At 44.7% G+C, this 18,197-nt stretch overlaps 1 non-coding gene across 1 annotated transcript; it reads left to right on the forward strand.

Annotated features, from left to right (window-relative positions):
- The first annotated feature begins 1,593 nt into the window (after nt 1-1,593).
- Nucleotides 1,594-1,667, forward strand: trnan-guu (transfer RNA asparagine (anticodon GUU)). Its single transcript has one exon. It is a non-coding gene; the product is annotated as a tRNA-Asn (tRNA).
- The last annotated feature ends 16,530 nt before the right edge of the window (nt 1,668-18,197 follow it).

Raw genomic sequence — 18,197 nt, forward strand, 5'->3', positions numbered from 1 at the left:
TTATACGTAGATACAAGGGAATCCATCGGCTTTCAGTTGAATAATGGATGGAGAAATGAAGAAAGAGTTTTCATTACATGTGTGCAATGTTCAAAGATGGGCATTTCTCTTTATCCGAGGCTTTTGATTCCGGTATGTGCACTATGCTTTGGTCGGCACACACTCATCCACAGATGTTTTCATGAAGTCATTGACACCTGTGGCAGACCATTGAGACTGAAAGATGAATCCTTGTCCTGCCTACAGATTCAAAGCAGTCCTGCAAACGTCCATGCACATCTCTTGTCCATATGTTTTTAGTCCTCAGTACTGATATTGCGGACGTCAGTGCCTGCCTATATTTAGGGAGTAGAAATACAGCCGGACTTTCCAGTGTGGGCAAAGTGGAAAATCTGGAAAATATTTCCCCGCATCAGTTAAATCCCGTTGCTAAAAGCCCCTCACCCCAAAACACCATCAGGCCGGAATGGGAATTTTGCACAAGGAACAGCTGAATCAGCAGCGGTTCGGAGGCCTCTCCCGCTGCACAGGAGGAGGTTTATGTCTGAAGAGCGCCGGTGGCACAGTCAACGAACAACCGTCGTGGTGACACTTTGAGCTATCCTGTGCTCGGATATCCCCAACGTCAGATGGCTGCTTCGCATTGGTTTCTCGTTAATATAGTGTTTAGTATCCCCTTCTTTCACGGGGAAGACGGGGTTAATTTTCCCGACTGGAAAATGGCTTTGCTGTTTCCATATTTAAAGTAATTGTAACTCGAATTTTCAAAGTAAATTGAAAACGGTTAAAGAGGTTAAACCCAAGTTTGGGGTTGAAGTGATCGGTTTTTTGGGGATGTGGAACAGTCGATCTGCAGTGATCCCGGGAAGGGAGAGTCAACCGAAAGGAAGGCACTTTGTGTTCAGCTTCGTGAATTCTCCCTTCAGGGCTCTGCAATGGAGTCATTCGGTGTAACACGCGGTCACAGAAAACATTGTTTCCAGAAATATTTGCTTTATCCGCCTCTGCCACATTTTAAATGTTAAACAAAGGCTGTTGCTGCGCTCGTTTTAAGGTTTACAGGTCAAAGAGTCAGAAAGCAGAGGGCGAATGCAATCGGTGTCTTCACCCAGCTCAGGCCACCCTGCAGAGACCCCGTGAGACTCCTTCCGTCTAACTACGAGCTCGGAGCTGTGAAAGGTCATCGACCTGAAACGTGAGCTCTGATTCTCCCTCCACAGACGCTGCCTGACCTGCGGAGTATTTCTGGCAATTTCAGCTTTTAGTTCGGGAACAGTCCTGTTTCTCTGACCCCGGGATCGATGCTGTCCTCATCCATCCCGGGACACAATGATTACATCCAATGTAAAATATCCTTATTTGATGAGTGTGTACTCGTGGTCGAATTCTTTTGGCGATGCACTGGAAATCTGATGTTACTTCCCCTTTTAATTCTGACTAGTATGTGGTTCCAACGTTTTCTGTTTTATGTTATCCGCTACCCTCTGATGCAAAGCATGCATGCAGATTGTGAAAAGCCGGTTCAGAGCACTGATTAACATTCACCATCTTCCAACGCCGGAATAGACCATTTACGATCGTCGTTTCCAGCGTGTCTCTGTGGCGCAATCGGTGAGCGCGTTCGGCTGTTAACTGAAAGGTTGGTGGTTCGAGCCCACCCAGGGACGCTGGTGATCCGGCAACTTTTGCTCTGCGTTACATTGCCTGCTGGGAAACGCTGCGCTGCCCGGACACCGGCGTTCCCTGTTACTGCCCCATCACGTTCAGTGGGAATTAAAATTGTTTTTGTCACGTACCGACATACAGTGAAAAGCTTCTCTTTCAGACTGTTTCTAGAGATCAAATCATTGCACAGTGTGTTGAGAGCGAACAATGTAAAATCAATAACGGAATGCAGAATAAAGTGTAATAGCAAGAGAGAAAGTACAGCGCGGGTAAATAATTAGGTGTAGCTTCATAACGCGGTAGATGGCGAGGTCAAGTGTCCATCTTATTCTACTCGGGCGACGTTCAGTAGACAAAACAGGGGAATTGAAGGTATCCATGAGCTGAAGTACGTGTTGTCCTATACATTCAGGCGGATAGAGAACTAAAAATAGAGAATACCCGGGGCACATGATATCTTTTTGTCAGGATTATGAAAGATCCATTTCTCTTTGACAATTAAGTGTAAGTTTCCTCGAGCTACATCCTTTGAAAGAACGGAATTACCGGGTCTAATGTAGTGGTTTTGCTTTAATTTAATGTTGAGTGTTCGATCTTTGAGTTGGTGTCTAATCGGCTTCATTCCACATAGGGTCCCGGTCATATTATTTTCACTATGGATGTCCAGTCCCTATAGACGTCCACACCCCAGCAGGAAGGCTTCAAAGCTCTCTGCTTCCATCTGGATACCAGACACAACCATGCACCTCCGTCTGGCCAAAGTTTTCTCTACTTATAGAAACATAGAAACCCACAGTACAAAACAGTCCCTTCGGCCAACAAGTTTGCACCGAACATGTCCCTACCCTATAAATTACTAGACTTCCCCATAGCCCTCTATTTTTCTAAGCTCCATGCACCTGCCAAAAGTCTCTTAAAAGACCCTATCGTATCTGCCTCCACCACCTTTGCCGGCAGCCCATTCCACGCAATCACCACGCCCTGAATAAAAAATGTACCCCTGATATCTCATCTGTACCTGGTCCCCAGCATCCTAAACCTGTGTCTTCTTGTGGCAACACTGTCAGCCCTGGGAAAAAGCCTCTGACAATCCACACAATCAACTCCTCTCAACATCTTATACACCTCTACCAGTTCATCTCTCATCCTCCGTCGCTCCAAGGAGGAAATGCCGAGCTCACTCAACCTGTCCTCATAACACATGCTCCCCAATACGGGCAACATCCTTGTAAATCTCCTCCGCATTCTTCCATATTCTTTCTGTAGTGAGGTGACCAAAATTGAGCACAATACTCCAAGTGGGGTCTGACCAGGGGCCTATATAGCTGCAATAATACTTAATAATTTGTCCTTCGACTCCTCCCGTTTGCTTCAAAACATAAAGGTGTAGCCATAGACACTGGCATGAGTCCCAGCTATGCCTGTCTGTTTGTCGGTTATGTGGAACAGTCTATCTTCCAGCCTACATTGGTATCGCTCCCTAACTTTCCCTACGCGACATAACCGACAGCATTGCTACCGTTTTCTTCACCCATGCGGAACTCATCCACTTCATCAGCATTGCCTCCAACTTCCTCCCTGCACAAAAAAAATATCTGGCCCGTAAAGGACAACTCCCTCCCTTTTCTCGATCTCTCTGTCTCTATCTCTGAAGACAGCTTTTCTACCGATATCTATTTTGAACACAGAGACTCTCACAAATACCTGAACTATACCTCTTCCCTCCCCATTAAATATAAAAATACCATCACCTTCCCTCATTTCCTCTGTTTCCGCCCCATCTGCTCTCAGGGTGTGGCGTTCCGCAAACAGCAAAGAAGATATCGTATCCTCCCTTCCTCCATCATCAAAGCTGCCCTCAACAAAATCTCTTCCATTTTACGAACGTCTGCCCCCATCCCATCCTGGCTCTCTCCACAAAGGAGAGGGCTTGTCTTGTCCGCACCTACCTCCCTCAGCCTCCATCTCCAGCACGCAATTCTCTATAACTTCCGCCATCTCCAGCGGGATCCCACCGCCAAATACATCTTTCCCTCACCCCTCTACTTTCTGTTTTCTGCAGGGATCGCGTCCTAAGGGAAACCCATGTGCGTTCGTCCCTCCCAACTGATCTCTGGACTGGCACTTATTCTTGCAAGTGAAACAAGTGTTATACCTGCACCTACAAATCCTCCCTCACTACCATTTTGTGTCCCAAGCAGCCCATACCGGTGAGTCGACACTTTACCTGTGAGTCTTTCGCGGTCGTCTACTGTATCCAGTGCTCTCGGTATATCCTCCTGTATATCAGTAAGACATGACATAGATTGGGGGACCGCTTCGCCAAGCACCTGCACTAAGTCCACCAGAAAAAGCGAGATCTCCCAGTGGCCACGCATTTTATTTCAACTTCTCATTCCATTTGTGACATGCAGCCCATGATCTCCTCTACTAGCGCGATGAGGTCACACTCATATTGGAGGAGCAACACATTATATTCGTCTGGGTACCTCCATCCTGATCGCATGAACATCGATTTGTTGAACTTCTGGTAATCCCTCCTCCTTCACCAATCAACGTTCCAGATCTTTACTTCACCACCTGCACACCCACCCGCCGGCTTCACCTATCACCTTGTAATTCTTCCTCCCCTCCATTTCACCTTCTAGCTCAGATTCCTCATCGTTTATTTTTCTCTCAGTCCTGATGAAGGGTCGCAGCCCAAATCGCTGACTGTACTCTTTTCCATAGATGCTGCCTGACTTGCTGATTTCCTCCAGCATTTTGTGTGTGTTGCTTGTCTTTCCATCCTGTGCGATGTTCTCTTTGTCCCTCTATCCATATGGTTCCACACATACATAGTCATATGCTTATCTAGAAACATCGCTCCATGATGTTGCAAGAGATTCGAGCAGTGAACCGTCTCTCTTGATTCCATGTGACTCGACCAGTCCAGGAGCTGCTTTCTGTCGGATCATTCCTCGCTCTGCTGCAGGTCCTATTTCTGTAAATTAATGTCACCATCCTCCAACAGTTCGGAGTTATACAACACCCGGTAAGTTTCCTCCAGAAATCAGACTGAGGTAGAGAGACCTCTGATCGAGTCGAAGAACTACTGATTGGGTCCTGCCTCGCGCATCAGCAAATGGGAAATCAAATCCTAATTATAATTGTCCTTTAAAACCACACGCTGATGGGATCCCTTCCTTTGGTCAGTCCTTGAACGCAGTGAGTGACTGAATCGTAAAGAATCCTGAGACCCCTCCAGTCACACAGTGAGAAGGGGATGAATAAAAAGCGCCAGATCCACACTCAACAAACACACGTCAAGGTGACTCTCTGAGCTCTCCAGTACCCTGAAATCGGTGTGGCGGATTCCATATCCTTGTATATTCTTCGTTAGTTTCGTGGTTAGCATCCCCGCCGAACATCCGGGAGACCGTTTCCTACTTCAAATGTACAATGACCAAAAAAGAAACGGTGTTGAAGTGATCAGTTCTTGTTCATTGAGACTATGGAACGTCTGTTGTGAGCTCAGAACGTGAGAGTTTCCCGAGAAAAAGAGACGCTGGGTTCAAGCTATTTCCCCAGACCATCCTTCAGCGAGACTGTACCTAAGCGCCGTTCGGAATACACTCCGTCACTCCGAATGCATTAAACCGGGCTGTTGCTTTAAGATATCAACTCCCGCACGTTCCCAGCAATCGTGCCGTCTCCCTCACTGCGTCTGCGTGACTGTGTGGAGAAGACAGGCAAAGGGACACCTGAAGCACTTTGCTGAGAACGATCCAAGTTGACGTATGTTTAGTTCAGGGTTTAAAGCCACACCGTCCCTCCTGCAGTCCCCAAAACTTGCTGTCAGACCCTCACAAAGTGAATTGGGGGAAGGGCCGGCTGAGCTTCGCACTGTGGCGACACTCGAACGCATGCGCTGCGAGGCTCCGCCCTTATGCCTGATTGACAGTGTACAGCTGAAGACACGTGCTGTCCCATTCCCTCACCCAGCTGCAGCAGCGGCTTTAAAGCAGCCCGGAATGGAAAGGCCCCTGGCCCGAAGCGGAAAATTGATTTGGTGGAGTTGGGAGATTCAAGGGAAACCGCGGCCCGGCCATCGGAACTGGGTCCTAACAGACGACCGGTCACAGTTGTGGTTTGGACGCAAAAATGGGGTGGAGGAGGGAGGGCGGGGGACAGGGCAGACACCTACAGAGTGTTGGGGCGACAGTGACGGGGGCTAGCTGGCGGTTTGCAACATCCAAAATGTTGCCAATGATGGGAAGTTCAGATGAGGCAGATGGGAATTTAAGTGACAGTATGGAATAGTTTTCGCAAAAAAAAAGGGAAATGAGTCGGGAGGAATAGGGTTGGAGGAGGAACGATGCCCGGTAAGGGAAGAATGACTGGGTAGAAGATATTACCGATTTCATGGTAATGACGACTTTCCTATATTATTGTGATAAACATCTTCATCAGGTTAGATTAAGTAAGGGTATTCAGAAAGATATTGGTAACGTCAGCAACGTATCTGAGCAATTAGCGGGTGTATGTTACATGTGCTGATTTAAAACAACAGGAGCAAATGGTGAAAATGAAGACTCTGGATGGAACTAACATTATCAGTACAATGGCGGGAGAAACGAAGATTAAATATGTTATTTCATTTGTACCTCTGTGTGTGTACGCGCGTGGAGGAGAGTAGGACAAGTTACGAACGGGGTAAGTTAGCTTTGGCTAAGTGATTACAGACTTGGAAAGAAGGGAGAGTGTTTAGCAGTTCTGTTGTGCTTTTCTGATTAATTGCTACCGTCAAAAGTCAATTTACGCTGCATTCGTTATTCTGTCAGATGGTATGACTCTCGACCGTTGGGTTGTGTTAAAAGGCAAGGGTGAGGCATTTTCTTTCTTCTTGGAGAGAGAAATTGCACTGTGCAAAATACGTAGGGAAACATGAATATGGGGATTGTGATGTTGGTGCTGAGGCAAGATGATGCAATTGTGCGCGTGCTCAGAGAGCTCATCATTTAGGTTGCCCGGCTTTACAAAAGACTCAAGAAGATCAGATGGTGAAAATCACGAACACCATGTATCCTGCTGAAGCTACGAGATTTGATTTTTCTGCATCAAGTGCATGTTGGGTTAAAGCAGGCACGTTACAAGGATTCGTTTGGAGGAGGACCATAGAGAGATGTGAAAGCGGGAAATGTGGGAGAGGAGGCATCTAATGACGTGTTGATAACTAAAATAGATTATCTTGTGGTATTATAGGATCTGGCTAATGGAACAGTGTAGGTGGGAAAGAAATCTGATCGATTCAGTATGGCGATGTATAAAGCATGAAGGTATTTGGGATTAGTGGGGACTACTGCTGAAACGGTGGATGAAGTACTTTGGAGAGATGATTTAAGAGTTGATAGTAGAGGGTGTGGGCTGCTGCTTGAGAGTGATTGGGAAGTGAAAGTAGAGGGATTGGCTGCTGGTGGAGAGTGGTTGGGAATGGTCTGTTAGTGGAGTTTGATTGGGAATAGGCCGGTGGTGGATAGTGATTGGAAAATGTTCTGGTGGTTGAGGGTGATTGGAAGATGATAGTAGAGGGAATGGACTGTTGCTGGAGAATGATTGAGAAGGGGCTGGAGTGGAGGGGGATTGGGGATAACAATAAAGGGAATGGGCTGGTGACGGAGGGCAATTGCATACAGGGTGCTAATCGTTGATATTTTCCAATCAACTCACTATTCTTCATTGGAATACGAGAAGACTGTTAGTCAAAGGATAGGAATTTAAAGAATCTGTTTTGGTGCTCCTTTGGGTGATATTTGAGTACAAGAAACATGTTGCAATCACATGTATTGTTTAAGACTTCGGGTTATGATGTTGTGAGATATGACAGACACACAGCTATGGGGCAGGTAGTGGCATCTTTATGAAAGACGATCTATCTTAAAGAATAAAAAGCACAAAATGCTGGCAGAACTCAGCAGGCCAGACAACATCTATGGGAGGAGGTAGTGACGACGTTTCGGGCCGAAAACCTTCATCAGGAGTGAAGTAACATGGGATGGTCGAGGGGGGATAAGAAGTGGGGGGAGGGATAAAGTAGAGAGCTGGGAAGTGATAGGCTGGAGGGAAATGGGCTGGGGGAAGGTGGAGAATTATGGGAAATAAAAGAGAAGGAAAGGTAGGGCTGGGGGGAGAGATTATAATGAGGGGGGGAAAAGAGAGAGAAAGAAAACCAGACTAAAATAATAGATAGGGATGGGGGTATGGGTGGGGGGGGGGGGGCAGGGGTATCAACGGAGGTCAGTGAGTTGGATGTTCATGCCGGCAGGAAGGAGGCTACCTAGGCGGGAAATAAGGTATTGCTCCATTCGACCTGCTTGTGGCCTCATCTTGACGGTAGAGGAGGCCATGGATAGACATGCTGGAGTGGGAGTGGTCTGTGGAATTGAAGTGTGTGGTCACAGGGAGATCCCGCCACTGCTGGAGGACGGAGCGCCGGTGTTCGGCGAAACGGTCTGCCAGTCTGCGGCAGGTCTCCCCAATGGGTCTCACAAATAATAATAATAATAATAATAATAATAATAATAATAATAATAATAATAATAATAATAATAATAATAAGTGTTTTATATGTGTGACAAATAACAGGGTAATCAGGGAATGAGTGGGGCCTAACGCGAAAATAGTGGTTCCCCAAGTAACAATCCATGTATGGGGCCAGATGAGTTGTGCAGGGTCTCAACTGTACTCACCGAGAAGAAAGGCATTGCGATTAAAGATTTCAATTTGTGCAATGAAATTGCATAGCATATTAAGATTAAGGAGCAGATGCTAAGTGTCTGAACAGAGATAAAAGCGGATTAATCGCAGAGCCTGATGAAATATATCTCAGGCTGCTATGAGAGGTAATTAAGGATATTGTAATGGTCCGGAAATAGTTAACTTGTTAACTGTGAGACAATATGTCATAGGGAGTTAAATAAGAATAGGACACGCCATGAATTGTGGAGGCTCAGGGTTTATTGAAGAAAAATGTGTACAAAGTATTTTCTTTGGCCGTTTGAACGGGGCACGACTGCGCAAGCGCGTGCATGTCGGCGTGTGAGAACAGTGTAAGAGTTTAAAAAGTGAGCAGATTAACGGAGTGGGCGTCGTAGGAGTTGATGATGAAGTAGTGGGAGACAGAGTAGGAAGGCTTCGGCTCGAGAATCTTCGGCGAGCAGAGGCTGAGGAGGAGTTTGTTCCCAATGAGGAAAGGCTGGGTAAGCTCCTTACATTAATCTAATTAACTTAGAAGTAGGTAATGGAGGCAGCATTTAGGGCAGTCGAGTGCTCAGTTTGTAGTATGTGGGAAGTCCGGGCGAGTACAATTGTCACAGATGACTACACCTGTAAAAGGTACATCCAGTTGCAGATCCTGACAAACCGAGATAGTGAACTAGAGCTGGAGCAGGATGAACTTCGGAACATCCGTGATGTAGAGGCAGAAACAGACAGGAGTTTCAGAGAGATAGTCACCCCTAGAAGCCAGGAGAAGTGTAGCTGTGTAACTGACAGGAGTGGGAAGGGGAATAGACAGGAAGAGCAGAGCACACCTGTGCTCGTTCCCATCAATATTAGGACGGAATAGTCCCTGGGGCCTGACTGCATATTCCCCAGGCTGCTCCACGAGGCGAAGGAAGTTATTGCTGAGCTTCTGGCTAGGATCCTTATGTCCGTGTTGTCCACGGGAATGGTACAGGAGGGTTGCAGGGAGGAGAATGTGTCCCCTTGTTCAAAAAAGGTAGTAGGAATAGTCACACTACTAGTCACAGACAGCCAACATGAAAACGCCCCCTCTGTTACTACTCTTTACGTTCAGCCAGTTCGCCAATGTTCTATTATGCTGGTATCACTCCCGTAATATCAGCATCCACTGACTCTCTGTTGTTTGTCCTGCCAGTTATTTCCTCAAAGAATTTAACAGATTTGTCAGGCAAGAATCCCTATAGATTTTTCAGGCAAGATTACCATATACTTATATGGTATACTTACTATATGATTACCACATGAGCATCCCACTTCTCCAGGTGTGTAAGGACGGTGTGTAGAGCTGTGGCCTTTGCGTCATCGGTTGTGTCTGTAGCTAGTCGAATTGTAGGGGTCCTGTGTTGGTTGTAGCATGATGCAGATGTAGAAAAGAATACAGTCGACGTTTCAGGCTGAGATTCTTCACCAGGACTGAAGAGAAAAAAAAGGTATGCAGTGAAAAATGGGGGTCGGTGTGTTGGAAGGAATTAACACTTTGATAGGTGAAACGTGCACTCTGCTGCTTTAACTAGATGTTGCTGGCCTTCTGAGTTCCCTTAGCATTGCGTGTGCTTGCTTGGATTTCCAACAAATATAGATTTTTTTTTCTTGTTTGTGACTTACATCAGAGACAATGGCATCAAATTAAAGTGTTTGTTCAACTGACTGTAACTAAGAACTTTAGTCAGGACTATATCAGTATCTCTGGAGACAGATCCTCTGTATAAAGCAGGGCCGCTTTGAATGCATCAGCTCAGAGTGCCTACCGGAGCTGTATATTCAGGAACAGAAATCAAAGATTTTCACTGAAATGGTGTATCCACTGATATGGCAGATAGAAGATGTTTACTATCCTTTTATTTCCGCCTTTGGAATACCCGGTAAGCTGCAGTGTCAGCTGCCGTTGCTGGGGAATGATGTTAATTTCCGTTGTTGTGAATGTTCCTGTCGTTGGTTTCCACTGTCACCTGTCCAGACCCGATATTCCGCATTTCAGCAAGGGAAAAGAAACACCGAGAATGTCAATTCTCGAATCTGGATCTAAAAACAAACTGTTGCAGAAATCTAGAGAATTGGGCAACTTCTGTGAACTGAACGGGTCTGGCTGCGTTCTTTCAGCGGTTTGTGATCAATAATGGGATGTGAGGGTCTGTATGCTTTTGGTCTTTTAACAGCTGCACTGCATTTACAAATATTGAGCTTATACAGCACGCGGAGATTCAACCAATTGACTGTTTTTACGTGAGTGGCTGTCTAAGATAGGTGCAAAAACCAAAACATCGACTGATAGCAGCACTTTAGCAAATGTGAGGAGTTCCATGTTGTAGCACAAAACTGTTATAGATCGTAAATAAATGAGTGCGACATTGCTGAATGTAAGGCAGTCGGTGGGCAACACAATTAAATATTTGCTGAGCCAAATAACACAAGTAACGTGATGCTTCAAAGTTATCAAGAATGTGAAATGTATTCTACATTGTCTACAGCTGACACCGTTACAGACATCTGTCTGTGGCATCGGGTTTGCTGCTGGTCGGTGAAATCCTCTCCCCTCCTTCCCTGTGATGGATTCAATGGGAAGAGTCATGTCTGTCTGTGAGGTTGTGTCAGACTGCGCTGTATCTGTTGGAATCCGTCAGTGTTCTGTTGTAAAGTCAGTGAGGTGGCAAATGCTGGAATAGGAAACAAACTCTGGGAATGCTGAGAACACTAAGCCCCAAGTAGATTTTTTTTGGAAAGAGAAACTAGTTAACACTCGTGTCAGGGGTCTTGAGAATAATTCTGAGAAGAGATACTTTAATTGTTTAGCCACATATTCTGTTTTGCCTGGATGAGTGTTTCCGGCATTTCCTTTCATTTTGTTTCGTCTTTCGGCTCTTCTGTCGCTGACGGGGATCGCCTTGGAAGCTGATGGTTTTCTAATGGAAAGATCCTGCCATCAGCGTCCAGATATACTCATTTCTTTAAGACGAGACTCGGAAGGCGCCGGTAGAAAATGTTCCATCCAGAATTGACTCTGAGGAGGTAGTTACTCTGTTTTAGCTGTCCGGTGTCACTTCACATTTCGGTCATCAGAAAGGAATCCGCATTCAGATTATATTGAATTTATTTTACTGTGCAAACTCCTTCCCTGTCTCCGCCTGCTCTGCGCCCTCTCTCGATCCTCCAACAGCTAACTGCAACAATAAATTGGAAATATTACAGGATCCCCTCCAAATGCTGCTCTGACTTCTAATCAGTATTTTCTCAACTTGCTGTTCCCTGTCTCTTTTTCAGCGAATTTGGTGGCGATTGTGATCGTGTCCCGGGGAAAGTGCGGTCTCTCTAAATGTATCACTCGCTACCTGGTGGGAATGGCAGCGGCAGATCTCATGGTCGTTATCTCGGATCCTCTGCTGGGGTGGATGGCTTGGATTTATTTCCGCCGATCAATTCTGCGAATCACTCCTCTTTGCAGACTCCATGAATGGCTAATTTTTGCGAGTACTGCGACCTCAGTCTGGCTTACTGTCGCTTTCACTGTCGATCGATTTGTGGCTATTTGCTGTGAGAAGTTGAAAAGAAAATATTGTACCAAGAGAACGGCAGTTGTTGTCATCGGGACAGTGAGCGTGCTGGCCTGTTTGGAAAGTGTCCCATGGTACTTTATATACGAGCCACGAAAAATAATTGACGGTGTTCCCTGGGGTTGTGTTTATACACTGAGTTACAAAAACTCTCCCTCATGGGCGGTATTTGAGATGTTTCACCGTATTTTAGTCCCTTGTGCCCCATTCTTTCTGATTTTGTTCTTCAATATTCAGACTGTCAGGCGGATTCTAGTGGCCAGCCGAGCCCGCAGGGGACTCCGGGGACAAAAGAGTGGAGAGAATGACAAGGACCGGGAGATGGAGAGCCGACGTAAATCCATCGTTTTGCTCTTCAGCATAACCGGTAGTTTTATATTGTTGTGGGGAATACAGGTGGTGTTTTCTATCTATCAACGGATTTCAATGAGTTATGGATATTCTGTAACGGATCCCCGTTACATCATACAATACACGTCAGTAATGCTGCAGATTCTCAGTTCCTGCACCAACACGTGTATTTATGCTCTGACTCAGAGCAAATTCCGAGAGGAACTAAAGAACGCGGTAAAATTTCCATTGAATCGGATGTTGAAACTCATGAATCGTGAGAAATAAATGCTGTAAAGTATTACAATGCCTTCATGCTCCCTCTCTATACCCCAGTTATTGTTAAATAGAAACCATGTGATAAGCAGATTTATAAAAGTAAAACGAGAAAATCTGCGGATATTCGAAATTCTGACAGGTTGCATCAATGTCTGGTATGTTGGGGGTGGGGGTGGGGGGGGGAAGGTGTCTGCTGCACAGGACCGAAAGCAGCACCAGAGGGTTGTAAACTTAGTCGGCTTCATCTTCCGTAGTAACCTACAAATTTCCCAGGACATCTTTAAGGAGCGATGTCTCCGAAAGGCAACTTACATTATTAAGGACCCCCAGCACTCAGGACCTGTTGTTTTTTGGGTTTTTTTTCTCACTGTTACCATCAGAAGCCTGAAAGCACACACTCAGCAATTCAAGAACAGTTTCTTCCCATCTGTCATCGGATTCCTAAATGTACATTGAACCCGTGAGCACTACGTCACATTTTAATATATATTATTTATGTTTTTGCGCATTTTTAAACTTTTCAATATACATATTTGATTTACTTATTTCTTAATTACTATTTCCCACTTTCTTCTGTATTATGTATTGCATTGAACTGCTGCATGTAAGTTAACAGATTTACCAACACATGCTGGTGATCATAAGCCTGATTCAGATTCTGAAATATAAAATAACACAGTGAAAATCAGAGTTCTGATTAAAAGTCTCGGCCTGAAACATCGACTGTTTACTCAGCAAGTCAGGCAGCACGTACAGAGAAGTGTAAACAGTCGACGCTTCGGGCCAGACACTTCATCAGAGTCCTGTCAACTGTTTACACTTTTCCATTTTGTGTATGTTGCCTTAGCGTTACAAAACAGCTGTTGCAGCTGATCCCTAAGGCATCAGTGGCCTCACCATCTCAGATGCAAATCCCCTTTGCGCCCGAATAAATTGAAGCTTGAATGAACATGTTACTCCTGCTCCCCTATTCTGACAATACTGCCTGATCTTGGAGTACATTTTCGTCTGTATCATAACCCGACCTTTCATTCTGCCTCTTCTTCTTTCTACCTGTTGTTTCTCCTTCTCTCTGCCACCTTGAATTATCTTCCTTAACAGAATTCCAGCTGTTTTACAGTACCATCACATTTGCTTGTAGATGTGTGTGTGTGTGTGTGTGTGTGTGTGTGTGTTTGTGCGTGTGTGTGTGTATGTATGTGTGTGTGTGTGAGAGGGACAGAGAGAGATCGTGAGTGAGAGTGAATAAGAGGGGAACACATCATGTGGGAGAGGGCGCGAGGGAAAGAGAAGGACGGAAGAGAAAATGCGAGAGAGGGAGAGGAAAAAACAGACGGAGAGAAAAATTGATGCTGTGAACACAAGAGCAAAATACACTGTGAAGGGAAATGGGAACTAATATGGTCAGTAGCCGCGTGATATTCGGCTGTGACAAAACGCAGCCGACCGTGGAGAAATAAACAGCGAATACTGGATGATTTTGGAAAGGTCGTCTTCTCAATGTGCAATTTGATAGATTGCAAAAGTTGAAACAGACACATGATGATCAACGGAACAATGGCTCCGTTAATTTTGTAATCAGACAAACAGAAAGTTGGAGATTCCAAGTGAACACGTACGGGAGGATTAATATTTACATAATGAGAATGATGATGAGCTATTTGTATTTAGAAATACCGGTTCAAGATGAGGAAGAATTGACGAGTCCTTCTCTCAGTCCTTCAGTCAGGGGCCTGGCCTTCGCTGGTTGATCAGCTGAGTCAATTAAAGTTCATCTAAAGCGGATCATATCTAAGTATAAACTCTAAATATAAGGTTGATCAAGAAAGTTAATGCGGATAATACTGGGAATTGTAAAACAGTTACTCTTGTACTAATGGAGGCGGAACTATCGGAGAAGCTTCTTACACATAGGATCGATGAATAGTTGGAGAAGCAGTATTATGGACAGTCAGATATGTTAGGGGCAGCTCGGGCCTTACGCACCTACACGACTTTTGGAACAGATGACAAGACAAATTAATGAGGGTTGAGCGGGGGATGCTGTGTGTATGGAATTGAGAGAGGCATTTGACCAGAATCTCCTGAATAGCCTCATCCAGAGGCAAAGGAAGCATGGGATCGATGGTAACTTGGCTTCCAGAATCTGGAATGATCTTGCCGAAAGAGCAAGGGACTGTCTTCAAGCTGTCGAGCGTCTTCAAGACGTACTGTATGTTCTGGAATTCTGCTCTTTCAGAATTTCTAAAATGATTTGAAAGAGGAAGTGGATAGGTGAGTTGGTAAGTTGCAGGTTGGAGCACCTCGTAGCACAGCGGTTAGAGTGACGTTATTCCAGATCAGTGTATTGGGAATCGGGGATTAATTCCGGATTCCTCTGTAAGAAGTTTATACGCCATCCCCGTGATACGAGCAGGTTTTCTCCCAAATCCAAAAACAGTTGATTAACCGGTAATTGTAAATTGTCCTGCGATTAGGCGAGGGTTAAATTGAGTCTGTTGGGCTGATTGGGCCGGAATGCCCTGTTCCTCACTGCGGCACTGAATACATAAACGACACGAAGGGTGGCGATGTTGTGGATCATGTAAAATGTGTTCATAGGTGACAATGTGACAGGGACACGGTGCAATGCATGTGGTGCTGTGGATAGTGTAGAATGTGTTCATAGGTTACAATGGGACATCGACACGGTGCAGAGCTGGTGGTGTTTTGGATAGTGTAAAATGTGTTCATAGGTTACAATGGAACACCGACACGGTGCAGCGCTGGTGGTGCTGTGAATAGTGTAACATGTGTTCATAGCTTATAATGGGACATCGCACGGTGCAGATCTGAACTGAGAAGTGGCAGATTGGTTCAATCAGGAAAAGTATGAAGTGATACCCAATAAAAAATCAAACGGAATTACAGAGTACTAATTGCAGAATTTATCGCAGCATGGACAAAGAGAAGGATTGTGCGATGCAAGTCCATAAATCCCTCAAAGTTTCCCCGCAAATTAATTAGGTGTTTAAGAAGGCCTATGATATGTCGACTTCATTCGTCGCGAGATAAAGTTTAAGAGCTACAAGGTAATGTTGCAAGTCTTCAAAACTCTGATTATTCCATAATTCCACTATTGTCTTCAGATAGGGTCCCTTGTTACAGAATTTAGGTGAAAGTTTTCCAGATGGTGCAAGGAGTATTTACCAAGATTCTTCCTTAATTAGGGGACATGTATTATGAGGAAATATTGAACTAGAGAGGGCATTTCTCTTTGGGGCAAAGTGGGATGAGACGAGATTTGATAGCCGTATAAAAGAGAAAATCAAAAAACGATGGATAGCGTGGATCCCGAGCGCCTTTTCACCAGGGTGGCAATAGGTAGAGCAAGAGGATATAACTTTGAGATAGCTGGAGGAAATTATAGGGGGAGTGCAATCGACAGCAGTTTTCAGTAACACAAAGAGTGTTGCATGTTTGGAACTCTCAGCCAGGTAAGTGAATTTAAAGGATAAAAAAGTGGATAAATCTCCGAGTCCTGACAGGATGTTCCCTAGGACTTTGAGGGAAGTTAGTGTAGAAATAGCAGGGGCTCTGACAGAAATATTTCAAATATTATTAGAAACGGGGATGGTGCCGGAGGATTGGCGTATTGTTCATGTGGTTCCATTGTTTAAAAAGGGTTTTAAGAGTAAACCTAGCAATTATCGGCCTGTAAGTTTGACGTCAGTGGTGAGTAAATTAATGGAAAGTATTCTTAGAGATGGTATATATAATTATCTGGATAGACAGGATCTGATTAGGAACAGTCAACATGGATCTGTGCGTGGAAGGTCATGTTTGACAAATCTTATTGAATTTTTGGAAGAGGTTACTAGGAAAGTTGACGAGGGTAAAGCAGTGGATGTCGTCTATATGGAATTCAGTAAGGCGTTTGACAAGGTTCCACACGGAAGGTTAGTTAGGAAGATTCAATCATTAGGTATTAATATTGAAGTAGTAAAATGGATTCAACAGTGGCTGGATGGGAGATGCCAGAGAGTAGTGGCGGATAACTGTTTGGATCCTGGTGACTAGTGGTGTTCCTCAGGGATATGTACTGGGTCCAATGTTGCTTGTCATATACATTAATGATCTGGATGATTGGGTTGTAAATTGTATTAGTAAATATGCAGATGATACTAAGATAGGTGGCGTTGTGCAAAATGAAGTAGGTTTACATAGCTTGCAAAGAGGTTTAGACCAGTTAGAAGAGTGGGCTGAAAGATCTAGATGGAGTTTTATGCTGATAAGTGAGAGGTGCTATATTTTGCTAAGACTAATCCAAATAGGACATGCATGGTAAATGGTAGGGCACTGAGGAATGCAGTAGAACACAGTGATCTATGAATAATGGTGCATAGTTCCTGAAGTTGGAATCTCATGTGGATTGCGTGGTGAAGAAAGCTTTTGGTATGCTGGCCTTTATAAATAAGAGCATTGAGTATATGAGTTGGGATGTAATGTTAAAATTGTACAAGGCATTGGTGAGGCCAAATTTGCAGTATTGTGCACAGTTCTGGTCACCTAGTTATAGGAAAGATGTCAACAAAATAGAGAGAGTACAGAGGAGATTTACTAGAATGTTACCCGGGTTTCAGCACCTGAGTTACAGAGAAAGGTTTAACAAGTTAGGTCTTTATTCTTTGGAGCGTAGAAGGTTGAGGTGGGAATTGATAGAGGCATTTAGAATTATGAGGCGGATAGATAGAGTTGACGTGGATAGGTTTTTTCCATTGAGAGTAGGGGAGATTCAAACAAGAGGACACGAGTTGAGTGTTAAGGGACAAAAGTAGAGGGGTAAGACGAGGGGGAATTTCTTTCCTCAGAGAGTGGTGGCAGTGTGAACGAACTTCCAGTGGAACTGGTAGAGGCAGGTTCGATTTTGTCGTTTAAAAAATTGGATAGGTCTATGGACAGGAAAGGAATGTAATGGATGGTTATGGGCTGAGTGCAGGTATGAGGGATTAGGTGACAGTAACCGTTCAAAACGGACTCGAAGGGCCGAGATGACCTGTTTTCGTGCTGTAATTGTTACATGGTTATAGGTTTATATAGTGTTGGAAGGGAATTGTTAACTGTCATTCCTCCTTGGCATATGTTGAAATAAAATGGTAGTCAGTAAAACAATACTGTCAGCTTGGAGTCGAATTGTTTTGAGAAAGTACCAGGGAACCAGTCTACAGCATTGTTTTCAAAGAGTCATTTCAGCCATAATAGTTCAAGTGGTGAACAACGTATTTGTCTGGGCTGAAGGTCATAAGAGAACGGATGGGTGCATCTGGTCCTACCAAGATGGAAATGTATCAGTGTAATGGGGGTTTGAAAGGTATACAAAGATCCACGTTATTTTCTCGCGGGAGGAGAGTTTTGTCTTAGTCTAAATCACGGCTGGGTCTGAAGTAGGAAACATTATGTTGAGAGACAAAGAGAGTGAGGGACAGAGATGCAGAGAGGCAAGGAGACCGAAAGTGACAAAGAAAGAGAGAGCTAGAGTGAGTAAGTAAGAGCAAAACAAAAGCAAGAGAAAGCAAGGAGACGGGAATAGAGAGAGAGAGAGAGATGGAGAGG

This window comes from Hemitrygon akajei, chromosome 28, assembly GCF_048418815.1.
Source record: "Hemitrygon akajei chromosome 28, sHemAka1.3, whole genome shotgun sequence".
In the NCBI taxonomy this organism is placed as follows: Eukaryota; Metazoa; Chordata; class Chondrichthyes; order Myliobatiformes; family Dasyatidae; genus Hemitrygon; species Hemitrygon akajei.